This window comes from Ambystoma mexicanum, chromosome 4p (assembly GCF_040938575.1).
Source record: "Ambystoma mexicanum isolate Mex_15411 chromosome 4p, UKY_AmexF1_1, whole genome shotgun sequence".
Lineage (NCBI taxonomy): Eukaryota > Metazoa > Chordata > Amphibia > Caudata > Ambystomatidae > Ambystoma > Ambystoma mexicanum.
In genome coordinates this window covers 777,346,196-777,372,871 of record NC_090927.1, presented here as the reverse complement: position 1 = coordinate 777,372,871, position 26,676 = coordinate 777,346,196, and the positions used below count along the sequence as shown (strand labels likewise).

Here is a 26,676-nt window from a genome sequence, read left to right as displayed (position 1 = left end):
GCGATCATCAGCAGGGCATCCAAGGAACATCTTGAGGGGGTGTGGTGGAGGTTACGGGGGTAGGAAAGGGCAGTGGAAATAGGCCGCAGCGGAGAGCAGCGGAAGATGGGGCTCTTGCAGCAGTGGTGGCATGTAGCCCTGCGGCTGGTAGAGGAGAGGTCTGGGAACCTAGGGGTAGGAGGATGAGGAGGGAAATTGACAGGAGGGCATCCAGGGGGGGAGTAGAGTTAGGAGAGGGGTTGGGAAGGGGTTTGGGGGACAGAGACCAGGTGGAGGAAGGGGACGTTAGGAGTGGGCAAAAAGGTGTAGGGTGGGTGGGGCATGAAGGTGGAGGTGACGGGGTGCAGAGAGGGGCGTCAGAGCAGAGGGGCAATGGTGGAAAATACCTGCAGAAGAGTGCAGGTGGGAGGAAGAGAGATCAGTCCCCTTTGATTCGTGAGGTTAGGGAGGGGCGTGGAACGGCCCCCCCGGCTAGGAGGATTTCGAGCGGAGGGCACAGAGCAGCCCCCGCTGTTGCAGAGGTGGAATATGGAGAGGGTTTAAGAACGGCCCCTCCTCGAACTTCACGAGGACAGTCTAGAGGGCACAGCATGGCCCCTAGCGAGGAAGACCACAGGGTGGAGGAGAGGACCCCTCGCCCAAGAGAAGAGGACCAGGAAGGGGTTTCTGTGGCCCCTCCGAGAAGTCGCCGTCGGAGTGGCAGGGCAGACGTCCCGGACTCACAAGAGGAGGATCTTCCCGGCTCTAGCATGTGCTCGCAACAGCAATGGTACCCATTACATGGGTGATGATGAAGGGATGGAAGAATATGTGGGGCAGTGGGAGGATGAAGGTTACAGTGCTGTAAGGAGGAGGGGGAGGGTGAGAAGGGGCCTAAGATGGGAAGGTGAAAGACAGGAGCAAGGAGACTGGGGGGCAAGAGGTCGAGGGGATAGCTGGCCGGGTGAGACTGCTGGCATGTTTTGTCCCTACAGCATGAGCCCAGTAAGGAAGGAGATGAGGAGCATCGGAGTGGAGGCCAGGCTGCAGACGGGTGATGGCAGGGCAGAAAGAGGTGAGCGGGAAGGGGACTGGTCAGCGGCATGGCAGAGGGGGGACACGAGGATGGGGCCAAGAAGGGAAGGGTCAGGGTTGCAAGGGGTGAGAAGAGAGATTGGTGTGCAGGCTACTGGAGCCGTGTTTGGGGAGAAGGAGAATTGCTCGGTGGAGGTGCAGACAGACAAGGTGATTGAGCCATTGGCGCTCGAGGTACAGGTTCCAAAGGAGAAAGAGGTAGAGGTGAAGGGCAAGGAGATAAAGCTACCATACATGGGTATTATGAAATCTTTGGGAGAACATTTGATGACAACAACAAAGGATAAAATATGGGCAGGGGAATTTGTGGACATGTTTAAGATGCTTCATAGGGAAGTGAGAGCCAAAGAGGGTTCTAAGGAGGAGGAGAGGGAGCTGGCCCCGCGCCCAAAGGTACCGGTGACGATCGAGAATTGGACGTCGGCTTTTATTGTCGATGCAAGTGTCTATTGTGAGAAATTTCCAGAGGGATGTGTGGCTGTGCTAAAGTACATGGACATGATTAGAAAGGCATTTATGAGTTTTGGGGGTTTTGCGTGGGTGCGTTACGATGAAGAATTTAGGGCAAGGATGGCAGAGGACAGCTAGGCAGTCTGGGGTGAAATAGATATGGATTTCTGGCTGCAGTGGATGGCACCGACGAGGCCAGCCCCAACATTGCACACAGCGAGTGGTTTGCCTGTGCCTTTCCAGCCCTTTCTTGGTCGCTCCACTCACGAGGGGCCAGGGGGAGGAGGTAGAGGGCAACCCTCAGCGGCATGCTGGTTAATAAGGACGACTGCACAAGGACGGTGTGTAGGTTTAGACATGAATGCAGTAAGTGTGCAGGGAAGCACCCAATTACTCAGTGTTTCCAGCAAGGAGAAAGGGGGAGAGGGCGAGGAGCAGGCAGCGGGGTTGTGGGGAAAGGCTTTTACTCCAAATAAATTGCAGGTGTTGGTGAAGTGGCTTGAATTTTATCCGGACAGGGAGGGGGCAGAGATCTTGGGAGAGGGTTTTCAGGCTGGGTTGCTAGGGGCGCCGTTGGGCAGAGAATTTGAAGTCAGCCAGGAAAAATGTGGAAGTGGTAAGAGAGATATTGGGCAAGGAGATAGCAGCGGGTAGGGTGGTAGGGCCATTTGTTGAACTGCCAGGAGATTTGGTGGTATCCCCACTGGGTATTGTACCCAAAGAAGGTAACAGGGGAACTTAGGTTGATACACCATTTGTCATGGCCATAGAGCATGTCAATCAATGATTTTATTGCTCCGGAGGAGTGTGGGCTTGTATACGCAAGTGTAGATCAGGCGGTGGGTTTGGTGAGGAAAGCGGGGTGTGGGTCTTTCATGGCCAAGTGCGACTTTAAGGCGGCTTTCAGGTTGTTGCCGGTGCACCCAGAGGATTTTTGGCTGCTGGGAATGCAATTTGAGGACTGCATCTACATTGACAAGGCCTTGCCGATGGGGTGCGCAATTTCTTGCGCCTTGTTCAAACATTTCAGTTCATTTTTGCAATATAGTTCTGGATTGGAAGGGGTATTGCATTACCCAGATGATTTTCTGTTCATTAGTGGGGCGGACAAAGAGAAAGGAGTGCGGGGAGATGCTAGGGATGTTTCAGGACCTGATGGGAGAGTTGGGGGTGCCGTTGGCAGAAGACAAAACGGAAGGACCAGCAGTGGTGTTGACCTTTTTAGGGATAGAATTGGACTCAGTGGCCATGACTGGTAGGTTTGCTAGAGAAAGCCGTGGGGGCTCGGAAGATGACGCTGGTGGAAATGCAGAGGCTGGTGGGGCATTTAAATTTTGCAAGCAAAGTGGTGGCCCCAGGGAGGACTTTTTGCAGGAACATGGCACGGTCTATAGCGGAAGCAAAGTGCCCACACCATCGGTTAAGGGTGTCAGGGGCAGTTCCAGAAGACTGTAGGATTTGGTTGCGTTTTTTGGCCATGTGGCTGCAAGGGGATCCAGTGTCATGGGAAGTGCAGATATTCTCAGATGCAGCAGGTGCAGGGGGTTTGGATTGTTTTGGGGAGGAAAAAGGTGCGCAGAGAAGTGGCCATCGCGTTGGTTGAAGGAAGGGAGAAGCATAGCATTTCTAGAATTTTTTCCTTTGTTGGTTGCGATGGAGTTGTGGGCGAAGGAGTTGCAGAACAGGAAAGTGAACTTCAACATTGACAACGAATGTGTGGTTCATGTAGTGAACAGGCAGTCGGCAAGGGATCAGAGGGTGGCGAGATTAATGAGAGAGTTTGTTCTGCTTTGCATGTAATGGAATGTGGTGTTTAGGGCAACGCATGTGCCGGGGAAGGATAATGGCATCTCTGATGCATTATCTCGTTTTCAATGGCAGCGATTCTGTGGATTGGCTCCAGGAGTGGAACAGGAAGGGCAGCGGATTCTGGAGGAGCTGTGGGAGATAGGAAGCTGAGAGCGCTTTCTTTGATGGAGGGTTCGCTTGCCCCGGCATCTGGGGAGGCATACAGGAGAGCATGGGAGGATTTCATAAAAGCGGGAGCTCGGAGTTGGAAGGGCAGGGGAGATGCGGAAGAGCGGAGAAGGGATGATGTGGTAAACTTCCTCTTGAGGTGCATGGATAAGGGTTGGTCTAAGGCAACGATAGTGAGAAAGATGGCAGGGGTTGCTTTCTATAGGAAGTGGCTTTGGGGTTTCCAGCCGAGCGACGGAAAAATGGCAAGCAGAATGTTAGAGGGATAGGCAAGGGAGAGTAAGAGGGGGAAGGACAGTAGGAGGCCAGTATCGATGGCTCTATTGGTCAGGTTTTGTTGGGCTGTGGAAGGGGTCTGCTAGTCGGCTTGGGAGGGAGTGATGTTTGCAACTTGCTTTACATGGTTGCTCTTCGGGGCCTTTAGGGTTTCAGAGCTGGTGGGAGGAAAGAGGGGAGTAAGTGGCCTGCGTTGGGAAGATATTTATTTTTCGGAGTTGGGACTGGACATCAGGATTAAGAGGTCAAAGACAGATCAAAAAGGAAAGGGCTGTTGGGTGTTGCTGGGTTGGGGCAATAAGGATTTGTGCCCTGTGAGGACGGGTTTGGCGTGGAAGGAGCGATGTCGGGGAATGACGGGTTTGGTTTTTCAGCATGAGGGTGGGGCGGCAGTATCAGCAGAAAAGTTTGGGACGGTGGAGGTCCGGGAAGTACGAAGGGTAGATTAGGTACTTGGATAAAGGGGCTGTTTGAAATAGGGTTGGAGGGTAGGGGAGGGCTGAATGTGGTGCGGTGGTCGTGACTGGAAAGTGACATTCTCATTTCTTTTTAAAATACTGCGCGGAGGCCGGCGGAGATGCCGCAGATTTGGATTGTGGGCCAGTCTATTGTTAAGTGGGCGGGGAAGGAGGCGGAGTAAAGGGTTTTTGGCACACAATTGGGGTGCAGCTACAAAGTGGCACTGGTAAGGTGGTCTGGTTTAGGGGGGCTTCACTGGGATCAGCTGCTGCCTATGTTGGCGGGGTTGAAGGAGAGCTATGGGTCTCCAGAGGGTGTGATTATTCATGCAGGGGAGAATGACCTAGTAAGAGACACGGGTGTGGCTCTGCTGAGAAAAATGAAGAGGGATTTGGCATGGGTCCGGGAAATATGGCACAAAGCAAGTGTAGTCTGGACTAAGCTGTTGCCGCGGAGAGTTTGTGGGGGAGTGAGAAGTGAGGGAACACTAGAGTGGGCGAGGAAGGGAATAAATAGAGAGATGGTGAAATGTTGTGCCTTGGCGGCGGTGAAGGTTTTGGAGCACAGCAAAATAGTCTGTGAGGGTTTCAAGATTTTCAGGGAGGATGTCGTTCACCAGTCAAACCTGTCAATTTATGGGAACAGTTATTACCTTTTGGATTTGACTTTGCAGGTGCAAGAGATAATAAGGAGTTGGAAGTAGAAGGAAGTTGGTAGGGGTGGGGCAGGAAGAACACCTCGGTGGAGGGTTTTTCTGTTGCCGGGGGCATGGCCCCTTTAGATGAGGGAGGAATGAAGCACAATGGGGGAATAGCGCGGGAAATGATGGGGGTGCTGCTGTTTGCACAAACGGGCTACCCCAGGGGATAGGTATTGAAGATGGAGGGGCATGGCCCCGGGGAGAAAGGGTGATGCCTTGAGAAGATGGTAAGGAAACAGTAGGGACCAAGGGATAGGTAGGGAGGAAGTGGAACTAATTAATTATTTATTTGTTGGGGGCAAATGAAAGTGGTGAATTATTAAATTGGTTGTTAAAACATTTTGTGTTAGTCTGTAAGGCCAGGGAGCCAGGTTAGCGGTTATTTGTGAGCTTTGGCCTGTCACATTAAAGTGACATTTTCCACTACAAGCTAGTCTGGGTGTTTTTGTACATTAATCCCAAAGAGGGGTTCCGGGGGGAACGCAAAGCGTTTCCCCCCAGGGTTATTTTGGGCGCTGCACACAGGCCAACGAGATGGCCTGCGTGTAGCACGCCCCCAGGGGTATTTAAGGGGACAGGGAAGGTTCGGGAGCAGGCGACGGTTAGGGCGAGCGTTTGTCCCTGCCTGCCCTCCCTCTTTTTCTAGGTCGCCAAGGGTTCAAATATCAGGGGAGGAGGGGGTTTTTAATTAGTACATTTTTGGTTGGTTTTCCCCCACAATAGGTTGATGGGTTGTATGCTTAGAGTGCAAGGGCTGTTAGGGGTTTTTGTGGGCAGTTTTCTTGTGACAGGCTGGGGCACTAGTTGGGGAAGTTGTGATGTAAAGTTTCTGTTGCTGATGTGCCAGGTCAGCCTGGCTGCAGGTCATAGGAAGAAGGAGTTTGGTGTAGAGGGGAGTTCTAGGATATTGCGGTTGTTGGTTGCCGGGGTCATGGCCTCTTTAGATGAGGGGAGAATGAAGCACAATGGGCGAATAGCATGGGAAATTATGGGGGTGGTGCTGTTTGCACAAACGGGATACCCCGGGGGAACAGGTATTGAAGATGGAGGGACATGGCCCCGGGGAAAAAGCAGGACGCCTAGAAAAGATAGTAAGGAGACGGTAGGGACCAAGGGATAGGTAGGGAGGAAGTGGAACAAATTCATTATTTATTTGTTGGGGGAAATGAAAGTGTTGAATTATTAAATTGTTTGTTAAAACATTTTGTGTTAGTCTGTAATGTCAGGGAACCAGGTCAGCGGTTATTTGTGAACTTTGGCCTGTCACATTAAAACAGCCTTTTTCCACTACAAGCGAGTCTGGGTGTTTTTGTGCAGTAAGTCCAAAATATCAGTGATTTCCCAAACCGTCTCCTCGGAAACTAGAGTAAAGTTTTGGTGATCCAAAAGCACCCCAACGTTGTTGACTAAGAGGCCATCCTCCACATCACGTAGGGCCTTTTAAATGGAAGGGTACACCTTGCAACCTTTGCTGAAATCTAAGTATGCATGCTTGTGTGCATGCATGCATGTGGTGTGAAGGGTGTGTGTACGTGTGTGCCTGTATGCGTGTGTGCATGAATGTGTGCATGTGTTATTTTATGAGCTCAGTGTCTGCGTGTTACTGCTTGTGATTGAATGTGTGAATAATAGATAATGTTCGTGAAGGTGCAGCGAGGGTCGGAGCTTGAGAGGGGGTGAAGAACCATTCACTTCATGTTGCCAATGCTTTGTGTCCTTAAAATGCGCAAAATTGGAAATCTGTGGCACCTTCACTACATTTCGTGGATGTCACTCTCCACAACTGAATACATTTAATGATCTAACAAAGTTTGCCTTAAGGATAAACTCCTAGAAAGAACACTTCAATTCAATTCAACATTTTTAGAACACGAGCTCAGGCACCAATGCCAGGTGATAATCCCAGTTTGTAACCACATCTAAAGTTCCTAAACATGTTTTGTGATGTAGCTTCAATATTTTCTTACACCAGAAGAATACTGGGATATATTGTGCGCAAAAGCATCATGAAACTGCCCCGGTGTGCTATTGATTATCTGGAATGTATTCTAATTTTTCAGGTGCTATCCTACAAACTGGTGCTAAATTACATGGCCTTTTAACTTAATTTCCCCCCAAAATTGTGCTATGAAAATATGATATTTCAGCCCATATTTTTAAAAATATTCTTGGGGCAGAACCGTCCTCCCACCCCCAGCCCCCTTTTCCACCCGGACACTCCTTGAGCGTCTATAGCTTTATTATCTCTGCGCTCGGTCGCTCTTGCACACTTAAAAGAAAAACATGTGCACCCCCCTCCCGCCCAATGAGAAATGTCACCAGCCGCTACTGATAATCTGCTTGATGTCTTCGATATCCAAAGGAATGATGTTAATTGTACCATTTGTGTAGCTCACAAACGATACGCAGGGAATGCCAGAGAAGTACCAGACGAGTAAACAGGGTCCACAGATCACCTCTCTCACATGTCTCGTCTCATTATCGCAGAATTGCACAGTGCAGCCGCTAGAGGGCAATCTTGCACTAACCAGCTTTTAAAGAGCACCGGTGTTGGAAAGTCAGCAATACTTCGCCTTCCTACTCAGTGAAACATCCTGAACATCTGCAGAGCTGAGCCGTAGTCCTTCCTCGCAGCCACGTTGGTTCGGACCGAGAGTTTGCACGGTCTTTCTACACCAGCAGAGACGTTTTAGATGTCTCTTGAGGTAACCGCGTCTTCGCCAGATGACACCCTTCCTTCCCCGTTTGTCCGACGTCTGTATACACGTTCCGACAAAAAGGAAGACAACCCGCGGCCTGCAGCAGAGGGACACAATGACAGTGTCTCACAGTGACGGCCTCGGATGCTGGGTAGATGGCGCAGGACGCTACCGTGTGGAGGTGGTATGGGCAGGTGCTGTCAGGCGCAGGCACCCACACACCTCCTGCAGGAGGGCAGCTTCTCTAAAGGACGCGGTTACGGGCCCTGGTTGCGTGCATTTTGTATGTTCCTCATCCAAAACCACCATATCTTTAATTTTCGACTTCCAATGTATCACAACTCCAGACTCAATTGTGCTGACACACCCCTCGAGACACCGTACCTGGGCATGCGCAACCATCCCCATCTGCGGGTTGTGAAAACATCACTGTAAATACATCATTTTCTCTCTCAGGATATGTCCAGTGATAATCTGCAGCCCCTCGCCCCCCCTCCCTCCAGGGCTTTAGCTAGGACTTTGACTCATATTCTCTAATGCCACTTTAAGTGTGCATTTGCTGCCCAAAAACAGACCTCACAGTGTGAACTTGTCGCTGACATGTCTGACCACGGCCAGGCCCGGCCTTTGGGGGGGGGGGGGCGAGCCAGGCGGCCGCCCGGGGCGCCGCGCCCCCAAGGGCACCATTAGCCCCCGCCAGCCCAGCTCGGGGGAGTCTTTCAAGGGCTCCCTCGAGCTGGCTTAGTGGGAGAAGGTGCAGCAGGTGGGCGCATTCAATGTCAATCGGGTGCTCAGCACCTGATTGACACCAAATGCGCCCCTCTACCGCAGGCGCCTTAACCAACAAAAGGCACCGTTAGCTCCACGCCAGCTCTGGGGAGTCTTTCAAGGGCTCCCCCGAGCTGGCATAGTGGCGGCAGGCGCCTCATTGTTGGTCAATGCGCACGCGCAGCGGAGCGCATTTATGAACAATAGGGTGCTAATGACCAGGGGTGCGCGGGGAGGGGGCGGGTGACAGTTCGCCCAGGGCGCTGCTGCCCCTAAGGCCAGCCCTGACCACGGCTTTCAGCGCTTTAGGCTGGGGCGGGGCGGGGACTAGGCTTCGGTAATAATGATCTTCAAGATGGAGCTCAAGCTATGCACCCATAATGCTCAACCCAAGCAAATCATCCGCTGGAGTTTGCATTAGGCAACATCTCCATTATAATCCATGCACCACGCAGCTGCAGCAGATTGCGTATGGGAGGGACATCAAATATAATCAAACATCTTTTTGAAATGGGCCCGTCGTGGCTCACTTAAAGCGCGGACTACATCCCTTTGGTGAGGTCACTTTAAGAGGCCTGACGTGATATGGCATTTATAAAGCACCTACACACAGGTGTTTCAAGACGCGTTATATGTGTGACGTCAGGCCGTATCTTCAATAAATGGGCCATCACTCCGGCACGCCAGCAGTGCACGAGCGGAGCTCGGACAGCAACCAGTATCTCTGTGTGCTTCCTGGGCGTCCCAGCTCCCCATCACACTGGCCACGAGGTGGTCGCTTGATGTTGCCACGCCGTAATGGTTACCTCGACAGACAGTGCACTTGTTCCCTGAGTCGGAAGGTGCTGTGGGGCCCGGTATCTCACCAGTGAGTACGGGTGGGTGGTTGAGCTCCTGAGAGGAGCGGGCACACGGTGGACTGCCCCACCCCTTTTACTGAGGTTCCGGCTCCTGTAGGTGTGCTTGTGCGCCAGTAGGGAAAAAAAGTGAAAAGCGAAAAGAAACAGGATAAACTCTCTTTGTATTTCCAAGACCCATCCTTGAAGCACAGTTATTACTGATGATCTGTCGTGGCACGCCTGAAAGTGCCCCCTCTCAACTCCCTGAGTTGCAGCTCTCTTGTGGAGTGCTCATGCCCTCAGTGTGGGTGGAAACTGCGCATCAGCAGAGTGCAATACCAAGGACAGAGAGTAAATTAAGGCCACACGATGGCTGACGATGCAATAGTACTCCAAGTACCTGGACCAATACCCAAACAACATGGGTCTCTAGCCCCTCTAATGGTGTGTGATGTCTGTGGTGCCCCGTCCAGCCTGGGCCCACGATGGAGTTTGTGGATGGAGAGATTAGAAATGTACTTTGATGCTCTAATAGAGGTCCATGGTCATGTCATGAGGTCCACACTGCTATACTCTGCTGGCCCGTAGTATTCAAAATCTTTAAACATCGCGTCCTGCAGATAACTCATAAACAGCTGCCGTGCTGGGTGAATATTTTACTCTAATTCTAAATATTGATTATGAACGATTTGTAATGTGTTCTGCAAAACAAAAGGAGGATGAGTCCTAAGGTGCGGGATGAGTCCTTAGGTGCGGGATGAGTCCTTAGGTGCGGGATGAGTCCTTAGGTGTGTTTCCAGTTGAAGGTCCATGTCTGTAGAACCAACACCCCGTTCCCACCTGCAAACATAATTTTTTTTAAAGTTTAAATGTCATCTTTTTTTTTATCCATCTCCCACTTCCACGACCACCCAAGGCACCCAGAGGTGAATCGGGTCCCCGAGCTGCGATGGACCACACCCAGATTCGTGCCTTCTGACCACAAATCCCCATTCGTCAAACAGGAATTTTCAGGCAGAATGGCACACGAATCCCCGTTTTACACGCAAATAATTCCATGAATCGAGTGTATGCATTCGTTCAGAGCGGGACAGAGCGGGAGTTGACGACCTGCTGCTGGGATGCTTTGCGCAATGTGACAGTTGCAAATCTTTAAGATCTGAAGCTTTTTGGCTGCTCAGCACCAAATCTTTGGCTGCACCGAGGATGGAGGAAACTCAGAGGCTTAACAGGTGTACAGCCCCCTTATCCAGTCGCCCCAGCACCGGGGTTGTAGGCAATGCGTAAGCATTACAGGTGTACAGCCCCCTTATCCAGTCACCCCAGCAGCGGGGAAGTAGGCAATGCGTAAGCAATACAGGTGTACAGCCCCCTTATCCAGTCGCCCCAGCACCGGGGTTGTAGGCAATGCGTAAGCATTACAGGTGTACAGCCCCCTTATCCAGTCGGCCCAGCACCGGGGTTGTAGGCAATGCGTAAGCATTACAGGTGTACAGCCCCCTTATCCAGTCGCCCCAGTACCGGGGTTGTAGGCAATGCGTAAGCATTACAGGTGTACAGCCCCCTTATCCAGTCGCCCCAGCACCAAAGTGAGGTGCTGTGTGTGAACCCTCACGCCCACACAGCTAAACATGCAACAGGTAGTTCATGCTTCTGCATCATCCTAAGAGAAATACAGCCAATGAGAATGCTGGACTGTGTACCTGGGTTCCTAAATGTCAATGAAGCAGCCATGTACAATGTTGGGGACACTTTCTGTTGGCACGTGAACGGCTGCTGTGCATATGCATTGACAGGGGGCGCAGTGCATAGAGCTAAACGTTTGGATGGAAATGCTCGAGCCATTTAATCACAGGATTCCTCTAGGAGGGTGGTATCATTTTGTACCTTCTCTTTGCTATGTCAGAAGGGGAAAAGTGGCCAGTGCCGCTTAATGGGGCACCCATGCAGCTAAAGGGCACAGGGGAATAATCCGGGGGCCCAGAGTGACATGACACACACATCTATCTAAGGCTGCCATAAGCAGCAGTACAACACAAGGGGAGGAAGTCCTGGCGCCCATTCTCCCGCCACCTGTTACACCCAAACACTTATCAGGAGGAAAACACAACAGAGTGCAAAGCACATAAGGGGACAAGTCCAAGGACAGGAAGAGCAGGAGGAAAGAACAAAGGGAGAGGAGGGAGGCCACACCAAAGTGTGAATGGCCGTAGGTGTCAGGCGGCCAGAGGGGCAGCAAATCCACAGAATCATACATAGCCTCGGGATATGTGTGGGGAATAAAAGGAAGGAACCGGGAGAGGGAATCAGTCATGCCGCGAATCCCACCCACCCAGAAGGATGAAGATGGGGAGAAGAAAGAGGAAAACAGGGCAACGAACGTAGCCCACAAAGATGTGGGAAGAAGATGGTGGCATGGGCCCGGTAGATGCCCCCTGGACCATGTGCCCAAAAAATAGCATTGTTTATCCATGTGTGATTTTGATAAATACATTTACCAAAATATGTTTTATGATTATATATTGTGCAATAAAAAACCACAGCCTTTTATTGCCAACACCAATACAATGCCTCAGTCATCATTGTATAATACAAAGCAAGGGGCAGGGGTCAGTTGGCTCTGGGCTCCACAGATTATATGATATGCAATCAGTCTTTACCAAAGTCCCAAAGGTAGCAAAGAAGACCAAATTGCTAGACCACGTCCTCTCTACATGACATGACAATTTCTTGAAGGTTTCAGCCTTTTTGAGACTCTGTGCTAAGCAGGGTCGGGGCCTTAGTCTCGGCATAACTGTCCCACTAAAGGAAAATCACCGAGAAACAAACAAGTGATGGATGTTGGGCATGTTTGTGTTAATGCTTCTTAACCTCTAGGCACATTACACATAACTAAAAACAAAACAGATGGGTGATGACTGGAAGATTTAGAATTAATCATAACCACAGGCATTGCTCTAGGCAACCTTCCAGGCCATCGTCTCTTAGCCTGCCAGGCCCTGACAGAAAAGGAAAATAAATATGCAAATCAGTTTTGGTCCCACCCGAAAAGGCACAAGAAAATGAAAGGGTGATAGCTGGAAGACTTTGAATTAATCATAACCACTAGCATTGCTCCGGCCAACCATGTAGGCCGTTGTGGATCCAAGTGTGACGGTTAACCCCAGACATGGGTCCTGAGCTTGCCATGCCTAGAGTCCCAAGTTATATCTCACTGGCAATGGCCAATAAACCTGAAACATGCCTGGGGTTGCTTTTGGTCTCGTCCTGAGGGGATGTAATCTAACAGTTTGGGCTGGTCTGCCACTTTTGGAATGGGACGAAGCCTGATTTGCATATTGTCTTTTCCCTTCTGTAAGAGCTCGGCAGGGACAAAAAATGATGCACTGGAGGGTTGCCCAGATCAAGGCCAGAAATGATGCTTCATTCAAAACCTTCCAGCCGGCACCTTTCGGTTTTGCTGCCTGCTTAACTAATTCATGTTTCTATGTTGCACTCTTTGCACATAGCAGTGACACCGATCAGTGCAGCCGGGAGGGGTAACGCATGTTACTGTTGCTGTGGGGCAAGCTGACCGGAACCGCTCCCCAGTTCAGGGGCTTCCGTGCGGTGGAAGGTGGAACATTGCGGCAATCACATGATTACGTTTACACAGAACTGCAGCCTTCTTCAGACAGTCGGCACATGTACTTCATGTCTGCTCACATGGGTGAGGAGGAGCTTTGGAAGTCGTCTGGCGAGAAGAGAAGAGTGGAGGTCACCTACTCGGCTCCTCTAGAGAGAGGCCAATGGGAGTGATCCACTCTTCCCAGTCCAGCAGAGAGTGGCAGAAGACATCCATGGGTCTCATTATGACCCTGGCGGTACGGTGTTAACGGCGCCGTAAAAGGTGCCGGCGCCGTTTACCCCGTACTGCCTCAGTACGAGGTCCCCTCGCGGGACCCAGGAAGTAACGCCTGGTCAAACCAGGCGTGCTTACCGGGTCCCACGAGGGGAAGAGGGAGCAAACAACGGGCCAACTCGTAATGGCCCGTTGTTTGCTCCCTCTCCCATTCCCATTCAGCCATATGGGGGCTGAAATGGGAATGGGGAAGGGCCGGGTGCGGGTCCTTGGAGGGAGGAATTACCGGGCCTTCCGAACTCGGAATGGCCCAGTAATTGTTCATTCTGTGGACCCGGATGCGATTTCGGCGGCAGCCATGCTGCCAATAGCGGCATGGCTACCGCCGAGGTCGTAATGAGGGCCCATGGATGGCTTCATAACAGTTGCAAGCATGATTCACTTTTGGAATGCCTGCTTTATGCCACACTGGTTTTGGAAAAGTGGAGCGAGCCCTCATGAGCCAGGGAACAATATACAATGGGCATGATTCGCAGAAGTGTATTATAATGGCACAATCCGATTGGAAAACGCTCTGTGAATCAGGCCATAATGTGTGTTGTGAACTGATATCCACATCACCGCGGGTGCAGAGCCTTTTCCTTTCATGAGACTCTAACCACGCCCGCAAACACAGCTTCCGGGACTAGCCTTTGCCTACAAAATCTGCCCTCTCACTTTGTGCCAGGGCAGGTGTGAAGGGTACCCCTGCAGCCCATAATGCCTCAGGCGCATGCTAACATTACCAATTCTTCCGCTCCCATAACAGAGTCTCAGAAGCCCTGCTCTCTTCCCAGTCCTGAAGAGATCCCCAGTGTTCCCGCCCATGAGAGAGCGACGGAAGGCACCTCCTCTTCTCCTCCCACAAGTGAGTAGTGGAAGCGCTCTACTCTTCCCAGCTCCAATGAGATCCAACGAGATTCATCAGCGCTGTCTGTTATCCCAAGTCAAAGAGAGCCCAGTGGAAGCTATCCGTTCTTCTCAGTTAAAGAGAGAGCAGTAGAAGGCGTCTACTCTTCCCACTCTTCCCAGTTCATGAATGAGTAGTGAAATATGTCTACTCCTCCCAGTTCAAGAGAGAGTAGTGGAAGCTGTCTACGCTTCCCAGTTCAAGAGAGAGAGAGAGTAGTGGAAGCTGTCTACGCTTCCCAGTTCAAGAGAGAGAGAGAGTGGTGGAAGCTGTCTACGCTTCCCAGTTCAAGAGAGAGTGGTGGAAGCTGTCTACGCTTCCCCGTTTAAGAGAGAGAGAGAGAGTGGTGGAAGCTTTCTACGCTTCCCAGTTCAAGAGAGAGTGGTGAAGCTGTCTACGCTTCCCAGTTCAAGAGAGAGAGAGAGTGGTGGAAGCTGTATACGCTTCCCAGTTCAAGAGAGAGTGGTGGAAGCTGTCTACGCTTCCCTGTTCAAGAAAGAGAGAGAGTGGTGGAAGCTGTCTACGCTTCCCAGTTCAAGAGAGAGTGGTGGAAGCTGTCTACGCTTCCCCGTTCAAGAGAGAGAGAGAGTGGTGGAAGCTGAGTATGCTTTACAGTTCAAGAGAGAGAGACGTGGAAGCGGTCTACTCTTCCCAGTTCAAGATAGAGAGACATGGAATCTGTCTGCTGTGTAATCTTCCCTTTTCAAGGGAGAAAAGTTGAAGCCGTCTAACCTTCCCAGTTTAAGAGAGGGCAGTGAAATAAAGCTCCTGTCAACTCTTCCAATTCAAGAGGGAGAAGCGGAAGCTGTCTACTCTCCCCAGTACGAGAGAGAGAACAGTGGAAGCTGTCTACTCTCCCCAGTACGAGAGAGAGAACAGTGGAAGCTGTCTACTCCCCCCAGTAGGAGAGAGAGAACAGTGGAAGCTGTCTACTCTTCCCAGTACGAGAGAGAGAACAGTTGAAGCTGTCTACTCTTGCAGTTCAATGGAGAGCAGTAGAAGCTGTCCACTCTTCCTGCTCTTCACAGTTCATTCAGGAGTAGTAGAAACTGTCTAATCTGTCCATTTCAAAAGAGAGTAGTGTAAATAGTCTATTCTTTCCAGTTCAAGAGAGACCAATGGGAGCTTCCTGCGGCTCCCCCATAAGGCAAGAGTAGTGGGAAGTATCACAATATTACCCTGCTAATGACTCCGGAACGTGAGAATCCCGGTCTGTCACGTGCTCCTTTTCATTCATACCGTTAGAGGTCAGAGAAGGGCACTGCGTGGCGCTGAATGTTCCCCTGGTGCCTCGCGGAGAGGGTTGGATATCTCGCTGAGCTCATCCCTCCAAGATCAGCTCACATGCTTGCATTCCGGCGATGATGGGAATTCATGTGTTTCCCGAGACGGGTCATGTCAGGATAGCCCTGCACTGCAAAGAGCAGAAGATGCCTTCCCGTGGGGAAGCCTGGGTTCTGCGCACAGGCAAAGCCTCACTGTAACATGCCCGAGCGTTTTCTCTGGCGCTGCAGTGGGGCCATCAATCCACGCGTGTAGAACTTGAGCTGGATGGGGATCCATGATTGGGATATTTGCCAGCCAGGTCAGGGGTTCAGGAAGTGATGCTGGCACGCAGCACCTGAGTTGGGTGACATACCCTTCTTCATACCTATTCATCTCCACGTACAGGATGTGCATGGCCCTCTTATCTGCAGGACTCTGCCTAACCCTCGTGCGAGGTCAACAGGTCAACAGAGTGGGCTCATAAGCAACACATGCCCCCCCCCAACAAACAGGCATCCTTCTCTCCTCCCCACTGCCTCATACTGCTACTTCCCTCCCCTTAAATATATATAAAAAAACAAGACCTAAGGTAACCAATGGTTATGTTGCAAAAACATAACTGTCAGGACCCAAATATTTTGCCACATGGGGCATCAACTCGTCATCCACAGCTGCTTCCCACAGTGGCAACACATTAGGGGGTGTAGTTGCAACTCCCTACAGATCATTGGCAGTGCAGGGATGTGTGATTTACTTATACCAATCAATATAACTAAAAATAATATAAGAAACTAGCTGTGCCTTCAAATGAGGCACCAATGGTTTAATGGCTTATTTGAACACATCCTCAGTATGCCTGTCCTCCGCTTCTACAGGCGACAAGTGGAATATTTTGGCTGTCTATTCACAGGAAACAGAGCAAAAGTGCTTTCTTTCTACAGTAAAGTGAAACACAAAGGCAGACAAAATCAGCACTGATCTGATGAACGTGCCTGTCAAACACCAGACCAAGATATAATCAGCCGAGGCCGTTTCTCTGGTCTTGCTCCTGCGGTGGTGGTGCTGGCTGGTTACTGAGCTGCTGTTATTTGCCCTGAGCCGGGTGGCCCTCTTTCCTGCCAATGGCACTGCAACTCTGCGGCTCCAATGACCTTAAGTGCCTGTGTGTGTTTAAATCTCGGGGAGTCGGAAGCCTGGCACACATATGTGTAACGGCGCAGCCCAGAAGACAGAGGGGATCAGCTCCACTTAATAAGGCCCTGTATGTGCCCACTAAATAGCCCTACCTGTAGAGGTTGTTACATGGTACATTTCTGATTCTGCACTTTCTTTTGGTTCGAGATACATCACATCTGAAGCAGGAACACTGGCCTAATGATTTGACATAAGGACTGGCCTAAACATCTAACAGCCATGAAAGCAGATGTCGCAGAGAACCACCAGAGCACAACCAGCCCAGCTAGCTGTGGAATGCCGCAGGCCTCGCAGAGACGGGCATGAACAGCCCTCCCTTCGAGAATGTACACAGTTCGGATGCTGCTGGCTCAAGTCCCAAGGTTGATAAGAGCCTGACTTGCAAAGACAATCTGAAGTTACGAAATGTACTTGATTGCCTTTTCTTCGGCGAAATGAACTATTGTTATGAATACGTACGGCTAATGGGAGGAGATTAATATGTAGCTTTGCATTGTACATAAGTATGAGCCAGGCCTGGGAGGGGGCAGAGTCGATGCAGCCCTCCAGAGCCTGGTGTGTGTGTTAACATTACAGCACTTTTACAACCCCACTTCTGGCTTTGTGGGTTATTTGTGTCCGAGTGCCAAGTGCGTGGAATGCCTGAGACGGTGCGAGGGAGCTGGATTTGCACTAGTATCGGGGAGAGCAGGACGAACGATTGTAACAGAGGTGCACCAGCAAAAGAGTTGCGAATGCAACGTGCTAGTCCGATCACGTACCCTGGCAAATGGGCATGCCTACTTACCTGCTGAACTAATTAGCTGCCTCGATACTCTGGTTGCCTGGCTGCTGCTCACACTCAGAACTGAACCACCTACCCTGCTGTGGTAGTGCTGGCAGGGATTAAGTTAACGGAGCGATGAAAATGTCATGCAAGTTGTCTGGAACAGTGTGCAGCTATGTGTGAGGAATTCAACCATCTGCCCGGTGGGTGGGAACTCGCCTGGGCTTTTTTGAAATGTTATATGAATATGAGTGATGGTAGAATTAACCTGGCTAATCTGTCCCTTTTTCCTGCGCTTTGTCGTACGACAAACACATAGACCTGTGTACTCTGGGTGGACAAAGCTTACAGGCACCACCCCCTTCACATTTAGGTGGAATGTGACAGCCAGGAGTATATCAAGGCATCTCAAAAAGGGGAGGGCAAAACCTTACTCCTGCCATGGCCAACCTGATTAAATGAAAAAGGCCCCATGGATCTGGCCTGTCCTTTGTTGGCCCTGCTGGTGGCAGCTACTCATACTGATCAGAGTTAATTCAAGCAGGCCTATGAGAGGCCTAGTCACATGGCTAACAAGAGACAGGAAACCTCAACACTTTTGATATGCATATGTGTCAACATGAAGCCAGCTCCCGCCTCTTAGTATCAAGGGCAGTGAAATGTTTTGTCTCGGACAGCTGTCTACAGTAGTCATCCCCAAAGGGGGACCCTATTCAGAAGGTATGAGTATGTGGGTTGGCAATGACCGAAAGTCCGGTCTGGTCGCAGCTTCAAGGGAGATATGCTGCTTTAATCAGGAACCACAGAGAGCTCAATTACCCAGAGAGACCCTTTGATCCATAACAGACAGGAAGATGGGTGGAACTTAGTAGTACATGTTTTCACCTCTTTACCTTTCCTGTTGCAAAGCACCCTGGTTATGACCTCACACATACAGGTGATTGTTGGTGGGGACCCTGGATTGGTTCATTAAGGTATGTTTAACCTATACCAATCACTGGGGCCCATTTGGCTTTAAAAGAGGGTCGAGTCCCTCTCTTGGCAGATCATCTGAAGACTTTGCAAGGAGTAACAAGAAGAATTCATTTGGACCCTGCATGAAGGTACAGTCTGCCTTACAGCTTCCACCAGTGAAGGAGCTGCAACCAACTGTGCCACTTACTGTTGTCACGCTGCAGTCACTAACGTCATCCAAGACGCCTCTACCAATGCTTGAAACCCACCAACCAGCACTGAGACAATGATTCCTAGGCCAGTCTGCAGCCATCCGTCCAACCACATTTGCCGATCTGCCTGCTGCCTGATACCTGCAGCTGTCTCCCATCCTGAACTCTGTGGCAGAAGCTGCAAAGTGCCCTGAAACTGACTCGGCCCTGTTGAGCACCACAAACGTCTACGAGTGCAAGGTACATTGTGGTTCTGTCCCCCTGGTCCTTCTCCAAAGGCCACTAGTGACATTTAGAGAAACTATGAAATGATGTTCCCTGAAGAATGTCTGCATTAGCAGCACAGAAGAAGAAACATGTCAGATGCAGAAAAGGACATATGAACAGTGTCAGGTGTCTATATTTTAGAAAAGGACATGAGTTTTTACAAAAAATAATGTTGGATTATACATGAAGAGTTCATTATCGTTGATTTTTATGATCACACACTGGTGACAGGGTGATGGTTGTTTTCTCTCTTACTTTTCTTTCATTGAACAATTGTACATATAAATGATATATGGAGGCCTTAAATATAGGTGCAGATGTCGGAGATTTTTGTATATTAACATGTTGATGAATAAAATATGAACAATTGAAAAAAGAAAATAAGGAGTATCTTCCTTATGAAAATAACAATACATTTACCCATGATTCTGAGGCACATGGCCCATGCACACTGCTGTTGCTTGCTGTGGTGCTTTGATTGACTGACAGTTAAAATAATAAAGCTGCCAAAACACCACATCATAGTCCAGCTGAGCCTGAGGCAGTAAGTGTCTGTGCTCAGACATAAGTCGAGGTCTCAGCCTTGGCACACACCCCAAACATGGAACATTGACAGTAACCCATCCTCATATTGCACCATATGCACACGGAAAACCTACCATCTTACCTCCCCCACTTCCCTGTGAAGCAACCAGTTAATAGACACATCCATAATTGTCCTTTTTCACTCCTCTACCAAAACCTTGTCCCACCCTCCCTTGCCTCCAGCATGGCTGCTTCATCGCAAACCCTAAATATCCAAAGATGACTCTGTCACCACTATCAAGCCTTCCTTTCACTTTGTGACAGCATCAGCCACCTTGGTCGGCAGTGGCGCAGTCAATGTGATCTGCCTTTCGCAATCCTGGGTAGGGGGCCGTTCCCCGCAAGTCTGTACAAACCTTAAGTATATAGGGCATGGCGGCTGCAGGTGGCCACAGAGCCTGAAAATCTGAGTTTGGGTTGAAAGGAACACTTGTGGAATTTGGTAGAAAGCATTGAATTTTGACCTTACACAGAACGTTCTACGCCCCCTAAGCCACTAACATCCCATGTGAACCCAACTCGTAATTAGGTGGTATTTTATTTTGTAAGGACCGATTTAAAAGGCCACAGGTTATATCACAGAAACGGTGCATTGGAGAAAGTGCAGGCAGAACTAGGGCAAATGTAGCTTTAGTGCAAAAAACTCCATATTCTTTCATTGCACTTTTGAATAGGGCAAATGACTGGGTGTAGGGCATACCTTGCCCTGGCGCACGAATGCATTGTGCAAAAGGTTAGTGCACAAGGGAAAGGTTCCCCCTAGAGCTGATGGCACTTGCACTGGTGCAAGGTTCCTGTAATACCCCCTGCTCAGAATGCAGCCCTCAGTCCCTTACTTACAGAATGTTTTCCAATGGGGGGTTTGCCATTACAAAACGCTTCTGTGAATTAGGCCCCAAGCCTTTTTTATGGTGAGTTTTCAACCGTGTCTGGGTTTTTCTTCCTAAATCCGACTCCTCAGAAGGCAGCTTGCAGGAATGGCTAGAGCCAGCCCATGGGTTGCTTTAACAGGATGAGGGCTGGGAATAAACGGCAGCCGAAGTGGGCGGGAGCGGTTGGCAACGGTGCTCCTCTACGTTAAAAAAAAGTGTGACTGTTCCTATACTTTTATTTTAAAACGGAATGGTTTCGTCTTAAAATAAAAGTGTAGGAATACATTGAAACGTGCACTTCAGTGCACTGCACTGAACTGAACATTCCCACTGAACAGCAGGTGTGTTTGGGGGGTTGGATTGCAGGTGGGAGAGGGGCGTGGCGGTGGGGTTTGTGGGGAGTGGGGCAGGCCAGCAGGGAACATAGTTGTCCTGCTTCTTGAATCCGATCTCGCCTTCTTTATTCCAGAGAGACTCGTGCAAAAGCTGCCAGAGGACTGTTGGCAGCTTAAGGTAAATATGAGGCGAAGGGGGTGGAGGGTGGACAGGCACGGAGAGGCTGGGGAAGAGGGAGGCAGGGAGGGATGGAGGGAGGGAGCGGCTGGTACAGAGCGGAGATGGGGAAAAGGCGAGTGGTAGACACAGGCGAGCAAAGGTTTGGCGAGGGCACAGGGAGACAGAACGCCAGAGAGGGAGTGTTGGGGGCTGCTCCGGGTCACCGGGCAGCCCCATACTCATGTCGGGGAGCACCCAACACAGGGGCGGCGATCAAGCCGCTGACACAAGGGGTGGGGGTCGCCCCACCCGCTCCGGATCACCAGAGCGACACACACGTGGCCGGGGGCACCCGGCTCACCGCGGCCCCGGCTCTGGGGGCACCCAGGCCGGGGTCGCCACCCCAGCCCGCCACACATGGCTTGGGCACACACTAGGACGGTGTTGCCCAGCAGGGGCGCCGGCCTCGTGGTGGGCCCGGTCCCTGGGCCTGCACCACGCGGTGTTGTGCCAGACAGGCACACAAAGGACGACACCGGAGTCAGCTTCAGTCTTGACTGACGAGCCAGAAGCAGCTCCTCCCTTTTATTAAAGTGGTCACATGGGGAGCCATGTGATCACAACACACACTGGAAGATGCCATGTCCCCCTACAGGGGTGACATGCAACACTCCTCCTTTTTCATAACAACAAAACAAAACCCAAAATCCCAACATAACCACCACTACTACTACTTGAGCCACTCTACTACTTTGCACACCCTTTATTAACCTGGGTGAGTGGCTCTCATGTCACTAAAAGGCACCACTGAGAGTTACTGGCACAGCATAAAGCACTCACCGTCTACGGGTGTGCACCATACTACATTGCCCACAAACTGGGCCATTTTAAGCAAGTCCGTGTCTGCAGGCTCACAGTCTTCGGGGAATGTCTAATTATGATATCCATCTTCCGCACTCGTGGAGTCGCCGGAAACCAGCTCGCATCCTCACCAGAGTTCGTTTAGGACAGTCACACCGCAGTCACACAAAAACCGGCAAAGCCGCACCTGAGGAGGCCCAGGGGCCACATCGGCCAAGTCCATAGCCTGGAGAGGAAATCATGGCAGGGTGGCAGAACCCACTTCTCCACTTTCCCCCAGGGCAGGTGTCATGTGCCTCCCGTAGCTGTTCTTCCTTGAGCGTGCACAAGCACTCCTTTGGGGAGCCGCTACCCTGTGGCTGGCCGATGAATGCAGCCCTCTCCACCTCTGTGGACGCCGTACCCCTTCTGGGGGGACGCAGCATCAGTCCTGTTGGGCAACACCCTCTCCATTTGTTACTGTTGCAGGCCCAGGTGAATTTGGGCCTGCGTCCTCGTTCCCTTTTTTTTTCCTTGTTTGGGCCCTCGATGCTGGGCCCACCTCCCATGGGGGCCACACCAGCTGTTTGGCGGCCCCCCGTTGCTTACATCAGTCCCCCCATCTGGTGCCAACACAGCGCACCCTGCGGATGGGGAGGGGCAGGCAGCTCAACTTTGCCGCGGCTCCCGCGGGCGAAGGGGCGGACAGCTGACTTCACTTTTTTTTCCCTCTCGCTCCGGACCGAAGCACCTCTCCTTCACCGCGGGCCCAGATGATGATGGGCCCGCCTCCCATTGGGGGCTGCCTTGTCTTCCAGTCCGTGGGGGAGGGGGCTGGCAGTCCACTCCCTTTGTTCCTTTTGCAGGCCCTGTTGGGTTTGTGCCTGCATCTTTGTTTTTTTTTTCCTGCCGCGGCACGCCCTGGGCACTTGGGGGGCTGCCGCGGGCTTCCTCCCAGTTCGCGGGCCCTGATGGGGTTGGCCCGCCTTCACGTAGGGGGAGGGGCAGGCTCACTTTCCTTTGTAGCGGCCGCAAGCCTTTCTCCCTGTCCCTGGGGGCGCACACACATTCTTCCTCCTCCTCAGATTTTTTTTGGGGGGGGGGCAGCCACGCACGCGGCCGACACCGCAGATCTCACCTCCCCCACATGGTTGGGGGCAGCAGCCGACAACCGTCACTCCTTCACAGGCCCCGTTGGAGTCGGGCCCGCCATCCCTTGTTTGTTTGCCGCTCCTCCCCTCTGCGGCTTGCGGGTGGGGGAAGGGTAGCACCTCCTTCGCGGCCGACGCCACAGACATTCTCTCATCCACGAGGATGTGGGGGGGGACAGCTTCCGCTCCTCCACATTGCGGGCCCCGTAAACAAGAAAAAAAAGGGGAACGAGGACGCAGGCCCAAATTCACCTGGGCCTGCAACAGTAACAAATGGAAGAGGTGTTGCCCAACAGGACTGATGCTGCGCCCCCCGGAAGGGGTGCAGCGTCCACGGAGGTGGAGAGGGCTGCATTCATCGGCCAGCCACAGGGTAGTGGCTCCCCAAAGGAGTGCTTGTGCGCCCTCAAGGAAGAACAGCTACGGGAGGCACATGACACCTGCCCTGGGGGAAAGTGGAAGAAGCGGGTTCTGCCACCCTGCCACGATTTCCTCTCCAGGCTATGGACTTGGCCGATGTGGCCCCTGGGCGTCCCCAGGTGCGACTTGCAACAGGGAGGGGCACAGGGGACGAAAGGTGGCATTGCGGACGGGCATCAGATCAAGAGAGAGCGTTTACAGGAGGGGCGGGTGGAAGTGAACGTGTTTGGGGGGAGACACAGACGCTGGGTGATAAGTGCGGGTGTCAGCTCATAAAAAGGGGTGCAATGCGACAATCATAAGTGAACGAGGGAGAGAAGAAACGCGATTTAGGAGCGAAGAGTTAGTATTAGGTGGCAGGCTGTTACTGAGAGAAAAAAACGACAAGGAAGCAATGGAGGGTGATGGGAGAAAAGGGGACAGCGTTGCAAAAAGTTGGAGTTAGTAGGTACATGAATGGGGGAGAACGGATGTGCAGGTGGGGAGACGTGCTTAGGCAAGTGGAGGAGTAGAGAGAGCTTGGACGGTGTCACCTGGCACTGGGTGCGACTCACAAAGCACCGCCAAAGGGGACTTGAGAGGTTCTGTGATAACCCCCCGCCCCCAGGTTGTTGTAGTAGTGTCCACCTTGCTGCCCAGTAGTATAAACAGAGCAAACTGAAGTACACAGGGCTCACTGCATCACCAAGCATGAGAGAAAACACCGAAACAGGAAGGAGGCAACAAGAGGAGCCCGGGAGAGCCGCCGTGGCCTGTGTGCGCGTTTATTTACAAAGTTACCCCCACCTGGTGAGCGACAATCAGCGACACCTGTAATCACGCCCATTCCTTCCTTTCTTCCCGTGAATCCTTCCAGGAAACAAACGCGATGGAGATCATTATCTTAAGAAAAACTGTACAATTAGGGAGAAATCCCCACGGCAACGGGCAGTAAAGTGGTGTTCGCCATTCACTGGGTAGCCACTTTAAATGGACCGGTCCTAACTAGCACTCCCACACGCACCCCCCCCCATGCTATAGTTATTATCCATACCATATAAATGATCTGTACCACTGGCTAGGTTCATGCTATATTAAAACGAATACATACATGCATACCCTCCCGACGCACAAATCCCCTCCCACCTGGCACCTCACATCCCCCTGGACCCTGGTCCGCTTCTAGCTACGCTGCCTGCCTCCCATCACCCCATCTATCCCCGTCCTTCCCTTCCACGCTGCACCCCACACCCATGGGCACGTGCCTGCTTCTCACACGCCGTCTCCCATCACCTCGCCCCCTCTGCTCTCCCTTTCCACGCTGCACCTCACATCATCCCGTTGCACACTTGTCCCAGCACCCACCCCTGCTATCTCCGTCCACGCCACTCCTCGCATCACCCTGGACACGCGTCTGCTTCTCACCGGGCTGCCTCCCGTCGGCTCACCTTCTGCTTGGCTCGCCCCCACGCGCACCTCACACCCCACTGGGTCCTGTCCGACCAGGGCTCTCTCGGCCCCGGCATCCCCCCTCCCCACCCCCCACCTAACCCCTGCAAGTGTCCAGCCCCATACGGATGGTTAGGAGCCGGGCTTCCTGAGACACAAGCAAAGACCTTCTGCAGGAGGAGCTAATTGCAGGCTCGGGCTCCCAGACTCTGTCATCTGCAGGCGGTTTTTCGGCATGTCGGTTCTCAGGGCTGCCCAAACATGTGTTTTATTGCCTTCATTAGAGACTATGATGCTAAACTTAAAACGGGCCCAGAGATAGCTCCCCAGGGGGAGGGGAGTCTCAGTTCCCACTGGAGTGAACTACTCCCTCCAGCATCTCTGCAGCACAAGCGATCGGGTGCATACACCTTGCAGAGAGAGAGCCGCTTTCACAAGGAGACGAGTGGGAGCCGCCAGGTTTTCACCACACATCGAATTTCACCCTTTGCTACTTCAGTAAACCCTAACACTATCCCTTACTGTAGTTATAGAAGACAAAAATACCCCCTCGCTTTACCTCACAGTCTCACTCACAAGTGCCCGCAAACCCTGTCACGCAGGCACGGACAGTCCCCACAAATGGAGTGATGCAGACTCCTACCTGTGGCACAGTCAAAAGGTGTGATGGTGCCGACCCGGGGGAAGGCGCGCTCCGGGAAGCGGGCCCCCTTGCTTGCGGTGGGATAATGTGTCCAGCGGGGCTTCTTGCCGAGTTGTGTGCGTCCCTGAGGTTGGAGAGCCCCCGCCGCCGGCCACCTCCCTGCCAGCACAGCAGCTCGAAGCACTGACAGACGGGGAGCTGCTCCTGCTGCTGGACACCGAGCGCGCGCCCCCTCCTTCCAGGGCATGTGGAGGCTGCATGGAAAAAAAAAACTTTTTTGTGTGTGTGGAGGGGGTGAGGGGAGAAGAAGAGGAGGTACTTTAAGTATATAGGAATAAGATGGAGAGAGAAGGTGGGGCAGTGTGGGAACGACACCAAACAGGGAGGGACACACGCAGCCTCCTCCTGCCAGCAGACCTCTGTGCTGCAGCTCAGTTGCGCCCACTGTGCGAGAGAAGGAGAGCGGGGCAGAGGTCGGGGTGGCGCTTTTAATAATGGACGCTTCTTCCAGAGGTGGGGGGGGGGGGGTCTAATAAAACATCCACACAGCACACACACACGACGAGTCTCTTCCAGCTTCAATAGAAGTGACATGTTCATGGTGAGAGCCGAGGAGAGTGAGGGGCACGTTATGTATTCACGCATTAGTTCACACAGGGATTTTGTACAGCGCTTCTTGTCGCTATTTAGCTGTTTCGTGGCGCTTTTTAGGAATGCGGGCAGGCAGAGGAATTGCCACTGATGTGACCCTCACATACATGCATCGTGATCGACAGAGATTTAAACAGGAAGACGGTGGGCATCATATCACATTTAGGCAATAAAAGACAACGTACATTTTACAATTTATAGTTTTGTTGGAATTAATACTATTTGGGAGTGTACAAAGTTGTACCGCGATTAAAAACAAACTATTACTATTATTATTGTGTGTATTTTACGACCGGGTCATCCAAGAGCTAATCATCGGCGAGGGACTGATCGGAAATGAAAGGAAAAAAATGGAATTACCTGAATAAGAAGGTTTTCAGTCTTTTCATAAAGAGGAAATACGCCTGCTATGAGATGCTGTGCTCTGACCGCCCCCCCCTCTCACCTTCCTTATCCTTCTCTTCGTCACCCCCCTCCTCCTCTTCATTGGCTTCTACCATCTCGTCACATTCAACTGTTCCAACCTGCTCACAACCGCCATCTCTTTCACGGCGGGAGACTCGCGCATCAGGAAGGGGACTGCGATCTCATGCGTGACACGCACCCATAACCAGTGAAACAGAGAGTCCAGGAGACACGCATACCCAACCAGTGAGGCTATGAGTTCAGTCGTGAGGCTCACACCCAGTGGGCCAGAGTGCTCTCAAGTGCGAGGCTCACACTCAACGAGTGAGACGATGCTCCACGTGTGATACATTGTAGAAGAAGGTTTCAAGATGGAGTGTCACTTTTCAGTACAGTATGAGGTTCGTATCAAAGGAGTGAGACGTTGTTCCCTGATATGAGACACCCAATGAGCGAGTGTGCTGGCAAGTGTGAGACTCGCAATGAACCAGACTG

General features: G+C 51.7%; 1 protein-coding gene across 1 annotated transcript in view; it reads right to left on the bottom strand.

Annotated features, from left to right (window-relative positions):
- Nucleotides 1-25,498, bottom strand: part of PRSS35 (serine protease 35) — a 45,722-nt gene extending 20,224 nt beyond the window's left edge. Inside the window, exon 1 of the mRNA XM_069606329.1 lies at nucleotides 25,126-25,498. The gene's annotated coding sequence lies outside the window, so the exon portion shown is untranslated. The remainder of the gene's footprint in view (nucleotides 1-25,125) is intronic.
- Between the last annotated feature and the right edge of the window lie 1,178 nt (nucleotides 25,499-26,676).